General features: G+C 47.0%; 1 long non-coding RNA gene across 1 annotated transcript in view; it reads left to right on the forward strand.

Annotated features, from left to right (window-relative positions):
* The first annotated feature begins 4,132 nt into the window (after positions 1-4,132).
* LOC137518559 (uncharacterized) overlaps positions 4,133-16,497 on the forward strand; it is a 47,731-nt gene continuing 35,366 nt past the window's right edge. The window contains exon 1 of the long non-coding RNA XR_011020846.1: positions 4,133-4,201. This is a non-coding gene — a long non-coding RNA (uncharacterized lncRNA). The remainder of the gene's footprint in view (positions 4,202-16,497) is intronic.

Below are 16,497 nucleotides of genomic sequence, written 5' to 3' on the forward strand. Positions count from 1 at the left end.
AGCTTTACTGTAACAAAACATAAAATCTGCTACACAAAATGCTCCAAGAAACGCTAGGCATGTTTAGAATATCTCTTTAACCACTAGCGGTTTTTGGTGTGCACTGGCCCTTAGACAATATAAGAGGTCTTTGCTCAGACACCTGCTTAAAGAGACCCTGTAACAAAACAAAAAAACCCTCTGGGGGATACTTACCTTGGGAGGTGGAAGCATTAGGGTCCCAATGAGGCTTCCCAGTCTTCTGTAGCTTCGTGGAATCCAGTGCTGGCTCCCCCGACAAGCTTGACAAGGGTGCGCAGGCTATATTTACCTCCTGTGCAGGCGCACTAGTGGCTCTTCATTCGGGTAAGGCGGAAATAGCCGAACCCATTTTTATCCGCTCTACTGCGCAGGTGCAAAGGATTCACCAGAATTGATTCACCAACAATTGTGGTCGCAGAGTGGTTTAACTTTTAATAACCGTTCATACAATACTGCAACATTGAACAGCAAAAATACGTAATAAACAGTATTGTATATATTATACATGAAGACAACTTTTTTTGCACCACTGAAACGTTGTAATTCGAGTTGTTTGTAATTAGGGACGGTCTGTATGCATCATCATGGTCGCCATCAAGATAGTACAGAAAGTTCTCTTACAGGGCCATCATGTGATTGGCTGAGACCACACTATCATCTTTTGACTCAGGCCCGTTTCTAGGGGCCGTGCAGCGGTGCGGTTGCCGTGAGCGCTATTGGAAGGGGAGTGCTGTAATAGAGGGGGGAGCCGCAGCTCGACCTTTCCCTCCCTTCCACTCCCCGGGCCGCCCTTTGTGCCCCCCTCAGATGCAGAGGTAGCGCAGGGAAGCGCTATACACAGCTACTCACCTCCGTCCCAGGTTCCAATCGCCGCTCACGTGCCTCTGGTCTCCTCTCTGCATAGCCGGTATACACGCTGCTTCCTGCTAAACAGGCAGCAGCGTGTGTATCAGTGTCTATGCAGAGAGGAGAGCGGCGAGTGAGTGATCGGCCATTGGAACCAGGGAGGTGAGTTACTATTTATTTACGATTTATACTGGGGGGCAGCTACCAATCTAACCTATACAGGGGGGGGGGCAGCTACCAATCTAACCTATACAGGGGGGGGGCAGCTACCAATCTAACCTATACTGGGGGGGGAAGCTACCTATCTAACCTATACTGGGGGCACTTACTTATCTAACAGTTATTGGGGGCACCTACCTACCTAGCTAGCCTATACAGGTGGCAACTATACTGGCTACCTATATTGGAGGCACCTATCTAACTAACCAATACTGGGGACACCTACCTATCTAACCTATGCTGGGGGAACTATTCTGGCTACCTATATTAGAGGCACTCACCTAGCTAACCTGTACTGGGGGCACCTACCTATACTGGGGGCAACTATACTGGCTCCTTATACTGGAGGCACTACACTGCGGTGGGAGCTGTCTCTGCATGTGCTTTTCTCTCACGTCCAAGGGCTGTCCATCCAGGCAAGCCACCAGTCCATCTCTGCACCAGCAGCCATTTTATATTACAGAATCGGCTGCTGCTCTTCAGTAACGCAGACTGGGTGTACATGTAGGCACGGCTGGAGTACAGTCACAGGAACAGAGTTAGTAAGTATAAAGTGGTTTAGATATAAAAAAGACTGTTGGTGCAGGAATAGATGGGTGGCGTGCCTGAAAAGACTACATTTAAAGTAATTAACACACATAAGCCTGGTTTTTGTTTGTTTGCGGATGAGGGTGGTAGCTCAGTTTTTGTTGTAGCGACACATAGAGCTACGTACTTCACAGGAAGCGCCCATTTTGTCTTGTGTTCTACAGTGGGTCTACCTTACGGTAGCATTTGTGTAACATACCTTTATAATTTGAGACGTAAAGCATACCTGAACTGACTTGTGACATGGGGCCTGATGCACTAAGCTCCAGTAAAGTTGCCTTGTGCAGGGAGCACACTGCAATATTACTGTTACTAATGCTGGGAATACACGAGTCGACCCGGCGGCTCGATTAGCGGATGGATTCCCGCTCGTCCCTGCGGGCACTTCCTTATCAGCGGTTCTTTTTCTTCCATTGTCCGCCCGCGGGGATTGAGTGCGGAATCGATCCGCCGCGTGATCGGACACGTCGGAAATTATCAATCAAGCCATCAGCGGCTCGATTGATAAGGAAGAAACGCACCGTCTATTCCCACTATAAAACTGGGAAAGCACCACACGTTAACCCTTTAGCGCCACAGGCATCTCCATGGTAACACGCATTGCTGTGGTAACGCACATTTCACTGTGTATTGCAACAACTGTGTAACAATTTTTATTCAAAAAATCCCTCCCGGGGCAGAGAAATCCTCTGCAACGGCTACCCCGAGTGTAGCTCGGGTTTACTGCCAGGGAGGTTAAATATTCTCTCTCATAATTGGATTCACCTTTGTATATAGGTCTGGGGTCACTGAGCTTACCAAGCCAATTTGAGTTCCAATAATTAGTTCTAAAGGTTTTGGAATCAATAAAATGACAAGAGTGCCCAAATTTATGCACCTGCCTAATTTTATTTAAACAATTACTGCACACTTTCTGTAAATCCAATAAACTTCACTTCTCAAATATCACTGTGTGTGTCTCCTATATGATATATTTAACTGATATTTTTTATCATAACAACCAACGATTTATAGAGGAAAATCATGACAATTAACAAGGTTGCCCAAACTTTTGCAGCCCACTGTATGATCATAATAGGGGAAGATCTGCAGCGCTGGATCCCATCCCAGGGAAGTAAGTGCTGGGCATGGGTGTTTCTAGGTTCCTGGAAGGTCGGGGGCACCCCTGGGCACCAAGAGGGAAGGACTGTTATGCGTGCCGTGGAAAAAATGGGCGTGGTCATGCCATGGAAAGTAGGCGTGGTCAAAGATGGGGCCAAATGTACATGAACAGATATCACTGATGTAACTTAAATATATTCAACAGGCAGTATTTTACATAAATAAGCCCCTCGCCTGGCTTCTGTCTTGTCTTCAGCTGGCTGGCCTGTATACTGTGCTCGGCTGGCGGTTATGCGGGGCTTGCTGGTGGTGATGCTGTGCTGTGCCGGCATTGCTGGTGGTGATGCTGAGCCGGCCTGGGGCTTTGCTGGGTGATATGCTGGGGTGAGGGCATTTTTGGGCGCATTGCTGGGCTGGGGGCTTTACTATGCTTTGCAGAGCTGGGAGCTTTGCTTGGCTGTACGCTTTGCTGGGCTGGGGCCCGGAGGCTTTGCTTTGCTGGGGGCTTATCTAAGCTGAGGGGCTTGCTTTGCTAGGGGCTGTGCTTTTCTGGGCTGGGGCTTTGCTTTGCTGGGGCCCAGGGGCTCTGCTTTGCTGGAGCTTTGCTAGGCTGGGCTGGGGCTTCGCTGGCCCAGGGGCCTTACTTTGCTGGGGGCTTTGCTAGGCTGGGGCCCCGGGGTCTTTGCTTTGCTGGGGGCTTTGCTTCAGCATAGGTAGCTAGGTATAGATGTCTTCAGGATAGGTAGCTAGGTATAAATGCCTTCAGTATAGAAGATAGCTAGGTATAGGGGTCTTCAGTGTAGGTAGGTATAGGGGCCTTCAGTATAGGTAGGTAGGTATAAGGGCCTTTAGTTCATTATAGGTAGTAGGTATAGGAGCATTCAGTATAGGTAGGTATTGGGGCCTTCAGTATAGGTAGGTAGGGATGAGGGTCTTCAGTATGGGTAGGTAGGTAGGTATGGTGGGCCTTCAGTATAGGTAGGTAGATATAGGGGCCTTCAGTATAGGTAGGTAGGTATAGGGGGGCCTTCAGTATAGGTAAGTAGGTAGGTATAGGGGCCTTCAGTATAGGTAGTTAGGTACAGGGGGGCCTTCACTATAGGTAGGTATAGGGAAGGCCTTCAGTATAGGTAGTTAAGTACAGGGGGCTTTCACTATAGATAGATAGGTAGGTAGGTATAGGACGCCCGCCCTTCCCTCCGCTTGTCCCCCCGTCCTTCGCTTTGCATACCTATGCCTCAATTCCAGCGTGGACGTGGAGCGTACAGCTGCAGACCTCTCTCCCTCCTGGCTGTTTCCCTGATGCTCGGTTTCTGTTAATGACGCGATCAGTGTCATTAGCAGAAGCCTGTCACAAGGGGAACAGCCAGGAGGGAGAGAGGTCTGCAGCTGTGGACTCCACGTCCATGCTGGGAGCGAGGCAAAGGTAAGCTGGTGCTTTTACATGGGGGGGACGAGCGGAGGACAGGGGGGACGAGAGGAGGCAGGGGTGGGCGGAATTGCCGTGATCTGAGGTCTGAGGGGGCCAGAAAAGTGCGAGCCTGGGAGGAAGGCTCATGCGGCACTCGGCCATTACAGATTCGGGGCACCATGGCAACAGGTTCGAGGGGGGTGCCCCAGATCAAACCCCCTAGCGAAGCGCATGGTGCTGGGGCTGCAGCAGATCTCTCTGCTGTGTGCTTTTCGCCAGGTTTTATGCTGGGAATACATGGTTCATTTTTTAAACGATTAGATGGTTCGATAGATAATTTCCGACATGTCCGATCTCCCTTTCGATTCTATCACCACTAGATTTCTGATAAAAGTGAATGGAAAAAAGATAATAAAAACAAGTGGAAGATAAGAGAATCAACTGCAGAATCGAGCTGCAAAAATGATGGGAGAGGAGAAACGCACGGCAGAAATCTGGAAAGAATCAGACCGCCAGGGGAGGGGGGTTAAAGGGCACCTAAAGTGAGCGGAATATAGAGGCTTCCATAATTATTTCCTTTTATACAATATCAGTTGCTTGGCATCATGCTGATCTCTTTGGCTGCAGTTGTATCTAAATAACACACCTGAAAGAGGAATTTGGCTAATCCGTTCAGACTTCAGTCAAACACCTGATCTGCATGCTTGTTCGGGGTCTCTGGCTAAAAGTATTTGAGGCGCAGGATAGCCAGGCTATTTGCAGTGTTTACAAGGAAAGAAATATGTCAGTCTCCATTTTCTTCTGAGTTCAGGTGTGTTCATCTGAAGTGAGAGGGATATGGTACAATATACTTATAAATGCAACTCTCAGTCGATTAGACCTTGGTCGATTTATGCACCGGTATTTCAAAGTACACCGGTTTCTAAGTACAAAGAGAACGACCGAATTACACCAGAATTAAGACATTCACCATGCACCTCTACCCTCAATCTACTTCTCTGGACTGACATCATGTTTTTGTGTTACAGGTATGATCTGCGCTTATTTGAACTATCGATTTTACTGCAATCCTTCTGTGAATGCAATCTAACTCTTATGGTATGATCTGCGCTTATTTGAACTATCGATTTTACTGCAATCCTTCTGTGAATGCAATCTAACTCTTATGGTATGATCTGCGCTTATTTGAACTATCGATTTTACTGCAATCCTTCTGTGAATGCAATCTAACTCTTATGGTATGATCTGCGCTTATTTGAACTATCGATTTTACTGCAATCCTTCTGTGAATGCAATCTAACTCTTATGGTATGATCTGCGCTTATTTGAACTATCGATTTTACTGCAATCCTTCTGTGAATGCAATCTAACTCTTATGGTATGATCTGCGCTTATTTGAACTATCGATTTTACTGCAATCCTTCTGTGAATGCAATCTAACTCTTATGGTATGATCTGCGCTTATTTGAACTATCGATTTTACTGCAATCCTTCTGTGAATGCAATCTAACTCTTATGGTATGATCTGCGCTTATTTGAACTATCGATTTTACTGCAATCCTTCTGTGAATGCAATCTAACTCTTATGGTATGATCTGCGCTTATTTGAACTATCGATTTTACTGCAATCCTTCTGTGAATGCAATCTAACTCTTATGGTATGATCTGCGCTTATTTGAACTATCGATTTTACTGCAATCCTTCTGTGAACGCAATCTAACTCTTATGGTATGATCTGCGCTTATTTGAACTATCGATTTTACTGCAATCCTTCTGTGAACGCAATCTAACTCTTATGGTATGATCTGCGCTTATTTGAACTATCGATTTTACTGCAATCCTTCTGTGAACGCAATCTAACTCTTATGGTATGATCTGCGCTTATTTGAACTATCGATTTTACTGCAATCCTTCTGTGAACGCAATCTAACTCTTATGGTATGATCTGCGCTTATTTGAACTATCGATTTTACTGAAATCCTTCTGTGAACGCAATCTAACTCTTATGGTATGATCTGCGCTTATTTGAACTATCGATTTTACTGCAATCTGTGAATATTCTGAAGTTCTGTAATACTTTGCATTTTACTATAGCTAAGTGACTGGCTTTGTATATTCCATGAATTAGTCTGCTCTCCTCTGGCTCCATGCTAATTTGGCCCCAACACCTATAGACAATCAAGCAGCTTCCTGCTTAATTACCTGAGTTACTGTGATCTGCTACAGGCTGAGCTCTCATTCCCTCACCTGCATCAGTCAGGCTACAATCAGGCCTGCTAAGCATCGGCTTATCAGGCTTACTATATAAATGCAACTCTCAGTCGATTAGACCTTGGTCGATTTATGCACCGGTATTTCAAAGTACACCGGTTTCTAAGTACAAAGAGAACGACCGAATTACACCAGAATTAAGACAGAAGAGACCAGAAGGAACAGACACAAGACTTTAGCAATCTGATTCACGGTTAGTGCAATAATGTTGTCTCTGCTCTTCATGATTAGCCTGCTTTACCCTGCTATTCTCAAATCTGTACACTCACTGCATCCTCCTGCTGTCAGCAACACGCTCTACATTTCTCCCTCTCTTTTATCATCTCCACAGGTTGCTTCTCACGAAACTTTCTTATTTATACAACCGCGCTATACATTTCATACTCCAACTACCCATAAATCTAAATCCCACCCTATCCTCCGCTATCTCTGCCTCCTATTACTCCTTGCTGCAGGTGACATTTCACCAAACCCCGGACCCTCTCTGCCGGCTCGCTCCTCACTCTTGCACACTAATCGCACTGCAAACAGCCAACCACATGCACACCGAAACTGCCACAACCTTATTAATATTACTCTTCTCCCCCCTCCTCCCCCACCTATCTCTGCTGCTCTCTGGAATGCCCGCTCAGTCTGCAACAAACTTCCTTTCATCCATGACCTTTTCAATTCCAACGCCTTCACCTTCTTTGGGGTCACAGAAACATGGCTGACGCCTTCTGACACGGTCTCACCTGCCGCCCTCTCTTATGGGGGATTCCACTTTAGTCACACGCCTAGAAGTGGGAATAAACATGGCGGTGGTGTGGGCATTCTTTTCTCTGATAGATGCTCCTTCAAGCCACTCACCCCCATTCCTTCTCTTTCTCTACCTTCCTTTGAAGTCCATGCAGTCCGTCTATACTCTCCCTCTAACCTCCAGATCGCAATAATCTACCGCCCTCCCGGCCCTCCTTCCTTCTTCCTAGATCACTTCTCTGCATGGCTCCTCCAGTTCCTGTCCTCCGATATCCCTACCATCATTATGGGCGACTTTAACATTCATGTTGACACCAACAATTCTGCCGCCACTAAACTTCTGTCACTTACTTCCTCCTACGGCCTGTCTCAGTGGTCCACTGCTCCAACTCACTCTAATGGTCATACACTTGACCTCATATTCACTCGTCTCTGTTCTATCACTGATTTCACTAATTCTCCTCTCCCGCTCTCTGATCATAACCTACTAAACTTCTCTCTCTCCTCCTCTCTTCCTACCACCCTGCCTCAAGCACGCTCATATACACGCAGGAACTACCGCAACATAGACATGCAATCTGTCTCTGATGCCTTGGCACCTCTCCTCACACAACCATTCACTGACCCTGACTCAGCAGCTGCACACTATCATTGCTCAATCACGCAAGTCATGGATGAAATCGCACCCCTCACCAATGTCCGCCCACACCGTGTCAGTCGCCAACCCTGGCTGACCAAAGCTACTAAACAGCTAAAGGGGTGCTCTAGGGTAGCTGAACGCCGTTGGAGAAAAACTAATACTAATGAGGATTTCATTACTTACAAAAAAGAGTTGTACAAGTTTAAAACCGCTCTCTCTTCTGCAAAACAATCATACTTCTCCTCCCTCATATCCTCCCACTTGCACAATCCAAAGCGCCTGTTCAGTACTTTCAACTCCCTTCTCCGTCCACCCCCTCCTCCTCCTTCTTCATGCTTATCAGCTGAAGAATTTGCAACATACTTTACAGATAAAATTGCAAAAATCCGTAGTGTGTTTTCCACGCAGACATCAAACTCCATCTCCACTCCTCTTGTTGACTGCTCTCTTTCCAGTTTCTCTCCACTCTCTGAACATTCGCTCTCTTCCCTTATCTCCAAATCCCATCTAACCACCTGTTCTTTGGATCCTATCCCATCACATCTCATTCCACAGCTATCCACATCCCTCATCCCTGCCCTAACATCGCTGTTTAACCTATCCCTCTCCTCCGGAATTTTTCCTTCCTCACTCAAGAGGGCTGTTGTAACACCACTACTTAAAAAACCATCTCTAGACCCCACCGAACTTGCTAACTACCGCCCAGTGTCACTTCTTCCATTTGCATCTAAATTACTTGAACGCCACATCCATGCTGAACTAAGTCAGTATTTATCTGCAAATTCCTTGCTCGATCAGTTCCAATCTGGCTTCCGGCCAAACCACTCCACAGAAACAGCACTCACCAAAGTAGCTAATGATCTCCTCACAGCTAAATCCAAAGGCTATTATTCCATACTCATCCTTCTAGATCTGTCATCAGCATTCGACACTGTCGACCACACTCTACTCCTACAGATCCTTTCATCTATAGGAATAAAGGACCTCTCTCTCTCCTGGATATCTTCCTACCTGTCTGGAAGGTCTTTCACTGTTTCTTATTCAGATCAGGCCTCCTCTTCACATCCTCTGTCTGTAGGGGTACCTCAAGGCTCTGTCCTCGGTCCCCTCCTCTTCTCCATCTACATGCACGGTCTTGGTAACTTAATCAGCTCATTCGGTTTCCAATACCACCTATATGCAGACGATACACAACTGTACCTCTCGGCCCCAGACCTTAACTCCCTCCTCACACGGGTTCCCGACTGCCTGTCCGCTATCTCCTCTTTCATGTCCTCTCGCTTCTTAAAACTCAATATGAATAAAACTGAACTAATAGTCTTTCCACCATCCCTGTCCACCCCTTTGCCTGATATTACAATAAATGTTAACAACACGTCTATAACATCAGTTCCCAAAGCACGGTGCCTGGGGGTAATATTTGATTCTTCTCTCTCATTTACTTCTCACATTAACTCCCTAACCAGCTCCTGCCATTTCCAACTGAAAAACATAGCACGTATCCGACCTTTTCTCTCCCATGACACAACCAAAATGTTAGTACATGCTCTTATTATATCTCGATTGGACTATTGCAATATATTGCTTGGTGGACTTCCAACTAACCGGCTAACACCGCTCAATTCTGTACTGAACTCTGCTGCTCGACTCATTCATCTCTCCTCTCGCTCTTCCTCTGCTGACCCTCTCTGTCAAGCTCTTCACTGGCTACCAATTAATGAGAGGATTCAGTTCAAACTCTTAACCATAACCTACAAAGCTCTCCACAATCTCTCTCCCCTGTACATCTCCTCACTAGTCTCCAGATACCAACCCAACCGCAATCTCAGATCTGCACACGAGCTTCTTCTATCCTCTTCTACAATTACCACCTCACATTCACGTGTACAAGACTTCTCACGTGCCTCACCCCTCCTCTGGAATGCCCTTCCACAACACATCCGCCACTCTCCCACCTTTGAAATCTTTAAACGCTCCCTCAAAACCCACCTTTTCCGACAAGCATATTCTCTAGCTTAGGCCATGCACCCACTAAATAACCTAATTACGCACTGCCTGTACATATACTGTATACTTCCCCCACCTCTTGTTTCCACCCCATTCCTTTAGATTGTAAGCTCGCAAGGGCAGGGCTCTCACCCTTTTGTGTCATGGAATGTTATTAATTCAATTGCTTGCACACTGTTAGAAATTTATACATTTTAGTCATCCTGTTAAATCAAATTGTAATCAGCAGTGCTGTATCTTGTATCAGTGTTCATATTTTCATGTATATCATTGTCTGTATCATTATGTATCCCTTGTTTGTTTGCTTACATTGTACAGCGCCACGGAATATGTTGGCGCTTTATAAATAAATAAATAATAATAATAATATACTGAAATGTTTTTACTTGAAGTTGTACCTTTTAGTATCCTGTTTCCATGTCACAGTTTCCTTGGTTGTAGTTCTACGTCCCTACTAGTTATACTTTTTATTTTAACCCTTTCCCTGCCAAGCACATACTAGGTATGTTGTGGCTAGAAAAGGCTGTAGCTGTAAGCAATGTACCTGGTACATTACTTGGCATTTTCTCTCCAGGGAGGGGGGTAGGGGGGGGTTTGGGGTGTGTGTGTTCATTCCTTCTTACCTCCACATGGGCCCTCCTGAATAGTGGTCGGGGGTGTAATTACTCACCCGATCGCTTGTTCCATACTGTGTCCAGCGCCGGCAGCCGCCTCCTCTCTTCTTCATGTATGGCACGTGATTACATACTCATCATATAGGATTGGGCGGCCAGAGAGTGTGCCTCCTGCCAGTGAGGTACACGCGACATGAAGCGAGCGATCGGATGAGTAATTACACACCTGACCGCAATCCAAGATATACAGGTGGGTCCATGTGGAGGATGAAGTTGGCCCCCCTCCAGCAGTGGCAGCTATACCTGCTACCTATACTGGGGGCTCTTACACCTACTACATATACTGGGTTCCTGACATAATTGGTGGCAGCGGTGGAATCGTTTAGTACATTAGTATGCAGTTTAGCTCTCTATTCTGTGTACTAAAGGCTGGAAGCTGTTAGGAGCAACTAGCCTACAGAAGTCTTCTCAGTGCAGAATTTATATACTTTTTTTTTCTTTTCAAAGATACACACGAGACATTTTGCTTCCCTTCCCCCCTTTTTTCTGTTTAGTTTGCAACACGGTGGCTCAGAAAGCATCCAGCTATGCAAGGAAAAACAAAGAGATGCTACTCAACCTGTGTGAGCAGAGGCATCGAGGCGGCGAACGGCCAGACTAAGGAGCAGTTGGTTCGTGCCCTCGAGGAGTATGAGGCAGAGCAAGCCCGTGCTCCAACTCCAGCGGATGTAGCTCACGACACGCCAGAGGAGGAATCGCTCCCGCCACAGAATGCGAGTGGAGACGTTGTCCTGGACGATCCGCCAAACACGGAGATGACATCTCTGGAAGCCGACCTACAGCTACTAGGTTCGGCTGAGCCCGAACTGCGCCTAAAGCTGATCCTGGAACATCGGCAAGCAGAAAGGGAAATGCGACAAGCACAGAGGGAACAAGCTGCCCAGCAACTCCAGGCCGAGAGGGACAGACTCCGGGCAGAGGAGGGAAGAGCTGAACGGCAACACCAGCTGGAGCTGGCTAAACTTCAGCAGCAGAACCGGTCTGCTGGACCCGCAGAACACGAAGGTGAGCGAGTCCACAGAATCCCCCTGGATAAGTTCCCTGCTATGGACAAGGACTCTGACATAGACACTTTCCTAAAGGGGTTTGAAAGGACTTGTCGGCAGTATGTGGTGCCCCGTGAGCAGTGGGCAAGATACCTCACACCAGGGCTGAGAGGCAAGGCCGTGGTGGAGGCGTTTGTGAGTCTCCCCCAGGAGGAAGAAACAGACTTTGAGGCAACTAAGAAAGCCATCATTGCGCGATACCACCTCACGCCAGAGGTGTATCGCAAACGTTTCAGGACAGTGCAGCGAGGTCCTAATGACAGTTACCTGGATCATGCTTGCAACCTGCGCACTGCCTTCCAGCAGTGGCTAAAAGGACGGTCAGTGGAAACCTTGGATGCCCTGTAGGAACTGATGATAAAAGACCAGTTCCTCCACACGTGTCCTGTTGAGGTCCGGCTGTTTGTGCTGGACCGAGAACCAAAGACAGTGGATGAGGCTGCAGAAATGGCCGATTCCTACACCGCCCATAGAGCACCCGAGTCCCGGAGGACTACTACGCCCAGCTGGAGGGGAGAACAGATTGCTAAACCTGTTTCACCCAGCACCTAGAGGAGGCAAGCACCGCTGTCTCCTGTATTCAAGCAACCAACCACTGACACTCGGAAATGCTTTGTATGTGACAGGGTGGGTCATATCACCACGACTTGCCCAGAGAGGAAGAGGGAGGCCCCAAAATCCAGTGAGGCCTCAAACCCCAGTGAAGTCCCAACTGCTTTGTGTGCTACCAGAAATGCCACTGGCTATGCAGAGAATCTGCAGCTTGTCACGGTTGGGGGTACAGTTGCCACTGGGCTGAGAGACACTGGAGCAGAAGTGACTCTAATACATCCTCAGCTTGTAAACCCGGAGCAGTACATCCCTGGGAAAATGATTGCTGTCAGAGGAGTTGGGGGTGTCACCCCAGCCATACCCACCGCCTTGGTCCACCTGGATTGGGGGGCTGGCAGCGGAATGAAAGAAGTGGGGGTAACAGATGCCATCCCCATGTACGTTTTGTTGGGTACTGACCTGGGACGGTTAGTGGCCCGGTATGAGCCTACTCCAAACCCTGTGGAGCCGGCATCCCCAGCAGAAGTTCAGGACTCTTGCGAGGTACTGTTTGATAATGCTGTGCAAGTGGGGAGTGCTGGTGAGGCCCTAGGGGCTACGGACTGTATACTATGAACCAGCCCTAGTGATTCTCCAGTGCCTAGGGCTGGAGTGGGACATGTTGATACAGAGAATGCAGAAACGGATGATGTCCTTTATGACGCACGGACTATCGATGCGATCGATGCAGGAACTGTTGATGCTACTGGTGAAGTGCTGAGTAGCACTGTGTGTAATGATACAGATAATGTTGATGTTTTATGTGATTTCCCAAATGACAATATATGTAGGGCTGATAATGCTGATGTCATATGTGTTGTGCTACATAATGCTGTGTGTCATGTGGACACTCTGTCAGCTGCCGGAGTAACCAGCAGTGTTCGCTGGGCTGCAGCAGATGAACTGCCCACTGAAGGGGCAGACGGCACCAGGCCAGATCTTCCCCCTTCAGATGTTTTCAAGACCAAAGGTGATGTGGTTTATGATATGTGTAATGTGGGCGCTCCCTCAGCTGCCGTGGTAACCCGCAGCGCTAGCGAGTCTACAGCAGAGACTGAAGTGACAAATGTTGCTGGGTCAGCAACATCCACTTCGGAACCTGGCCCTGAGGGCCCAGGAGCCTCTTCGTCTGCAGCCTTCCTGGAATGTGTGACAGGCAGCACTGAGCTCTCTGGGGCTGTTCAATTTGACAGCAGCCTGGAACAGCTCAGGAGGCTAGCCAGCAGGTCACCGGCTGAGAGGGTTCTGGGAAGTTATTCCCTCGGTATGTAACTGTAGAAAAAGAAAGATAAATTCCGGGCACCTTCCGTCCAGTGTTATTTATTGTAGCAAGTGATGACAGACATCCATCTGGGTACCACAAACAATGACTACCTCATTCTGATGATGTTCAAAGGTGATGGTCGGGTGGAGGTGGAGGAGCCAGGGCACAGGGTGCTCCTCCACCTCCACCCGACCATCACCTTTGAACATCATCAGAATGAGGTAGTCATTGTTTGTGGTACCCAGATGGATGTCTGTCATCACTTGCTACAATAAATAACACTGGACGGAAGGTGCCCGGAATTTCTTTCTTTTTCTACAGTTACATATTGTATTGGTGCTCTTTTCTTTTCAACACCGCAGAGCACACGTCCCAGCAATTGACAGAGGCGACCACAGATGGTATGGTGAGATTTTAGTGCTTTTTTATTCACTCACACAATCCTGCTCACGCAATAGGGAGTGCCACTCCTGGGTCCCCTCTTGCTCTCTCTACACGAAAGTTATTCCCTCGGAGCTGTCCGAAGTGGAGGAGGCAGACCGGCAGATAATCGTTCCCCAAAGGGACCGAGAGATAGTGCGGGTAGTGACGGTCGGAACCCGTCCCCAGCTGCAGCACTGTCTCTATGGTCGCGAATTCACGGTCATCACTGACCCGCATTCCCCTGGTTGGTTACGTCAGGTTGCCAAGGGCAACGACACACTGCAGCAACCTGACCTAGCTTTCCAGTCGTGTAGCTTGGAGCTAACTGACAGGTGGGGAACCCTCCTGAGGATGCAAAAGGGTTACCCCACCCGGCCAGGCCGTCAATGCAGGCTTTGGCAGGATGATTCGTTAGAATCATCTGCCAGTGCCATCTGGAAGAGGGGGCGTGTCAGGAATATAGCAGCTAGTTATGAGGCTGAGGATGTAAGGAATACAGGAGTATATTTCTATCATTTTTCTAATCTGCTGTATATTTTGTCGGAGGTGTAGGTATGTCAGCCAGTCTGGCTTTTGGAAGGTGTCACCTGGATAATGTCTGTATGTAGATTAAATTTGCATTCAGGGCAGAGATCAAGGGAACTGCCATTGTCTTCATTGAATAGACCAGTCACCTTCAATAGGCAAAGGAACCTGGACAGTAATTAGGAACTGTCTACCTAGCCACTAGGAAGGAAACACTTACTTAGACATTTACCCGACCAGGTTGAAGCCCACACAGGCGTTCGGCTACCTCTTAGTCTGAATAGTGGGCTGGAAGTGGAATTGCTTTGAAATCTGTAAGTGTAAACAGGATACTTGTTGTTCTCAGGATACAATCTTACCTGTGAAATCTGCAACCTTCAAAAAGCTGAAACAGGAACGCTTTGAAGTTCGCATATCACAGGAAGATCATGACAAACGGGGAGATTGCATTAGTTCCTGGGGGCTGGACATGAAATGCCCCAGGGGACACTTTAGACTATTTAAGTTGGTCCAGAACAGTCACAGGTATCTTCTACCGAGAGTAGCTCACCGCTAGAGATGATCCCGAGGAAATCAGTAAATCTACGTCTCTCCACGGTTGCACATTTGCGATGGTAAAAGTTCACTTTACGTTTATCTCATTTTTATTTTTGCAACTTGTCTCGTGTGTATTTTTGTAACTTTTATCTTTGTAAACTCTTAATTTTTTAACTTTTTATTTTGTTTTTTGTAATCTTTTGTATATATTCTGTTCTGCATTGTTCCACTTTTTTCCTGGAATATTAAATTATTATTTAATAAGCTTGACTTCTGCTGTACTAAACTAACACTCATAGCCTAGAGGAGACTGCAGTGTAGCTGTGTATAAGTCCATGCCTAATTGTATGCTTGAGCAACACTACCATATGAAATTGTAATTGCATTGTGTGTATGGGGCACTTCTACGCTCTACAGCAGAGTGGGAGTGGCTAACAGTATCGGTCGGAACGACTGTTAGTGGTTTTGCTGCACGACAGTGTAACTTGCATTACAAGTCAGTGCCTGATTGTGCTGTGTTACTGTACAACTGTACTGGGTGTGTGGGTGCGTGGCGTTCCCGTATTCGGCCTAAGCGCAAAGCTGACCCGAATACGAAAATGCAGATTGCGTGTTGAGCACTCGAAAGCTGAGTTGACGTGTCTAGCAACCGCTAGTGGTGGCAGTAAGCTTTTTAGGGGCCACAGCCTTGTTTGTGGCTTGAATAAGGCTGTCCCCCACTTGATCTGGTCAAACCTGCAGTCGGGAACCGTATACGCAGGCGTGCCGGTTCCTGACAGGGGCACCTATACCTGTTACCTATACTGGGGCACCTATTCCTGGATAACTATACTGGCTGCAACTATACCTGGCTACCTGTATTGGCATCACCTATAACTGTCTACATATACTGGCTGCACCTATACCTGGCTACTTGTACTGGTATTGTATTCCAGAACAGGAAAAGTAGGATACCAATATATATCTGGTATCGTTGGATTCAGCAGAATCAGGGCTTTTACAAGCCCAATTCATTACAGAAAAAAACAATATAAAATATGTCCTATTTTATGTAAGTTTTCTTATCAAAAATCCTAAGTAAAACTAATCATTGCAAAATGTCTAAAAACTGCTTGGCAGTACGTTAGAACTGTATTCTCAAATGAAAATTGTTCAAAGATTTCAGGACTATGGACTATAATTTGGTGTCACTATAATGTAAATAAAACTACCTCTAAAGCGTTTACAGTAGTGGAACTGATCATCCATGAACTGGAGAAATATTTCACAATTATTAGCACCTTGTACAGGTGGCACATAATAAACCAAGCCACACCTTTCAAGGTCACAAGTACCAGCTATTGCGGACCTGGCGCAATCCACAAAAACAAAAAGCCCAGAGTTGAGGAAGATGCCAACATGACTCCATCTGAATCTGGATGAGTACTTATACCTTCTCCATCTGAATCTGGGTGAGTACTTATATCTTTTGATTTGTCTCCGGCTTTTTCATTGATTTAACAGCGTTCGCTTGAATGAGTACTGTAGGGGGCCCTTAGGGAAAAAGAGTTGAACTTACCTGGGGCTTCTAATGATCCCCCACAGAAGTTTTGTGC

Source organism: Hyperolius riggenbachi, chromosome 5, assembly GCF_040937935.1.
Source record: "Hyperolius riggenbachi isolate aHypRig1 chromosome 5, aHypRig1.pri, whole genome shotgun sequence".
NCBI classification, from domain to species: domain Eukaryota; kingdom Metazoa; phylum Chordata; class Amphibia; order Anura; family Hyperoliidae; genus Hyperolius; species Hyperolius riggenbachi.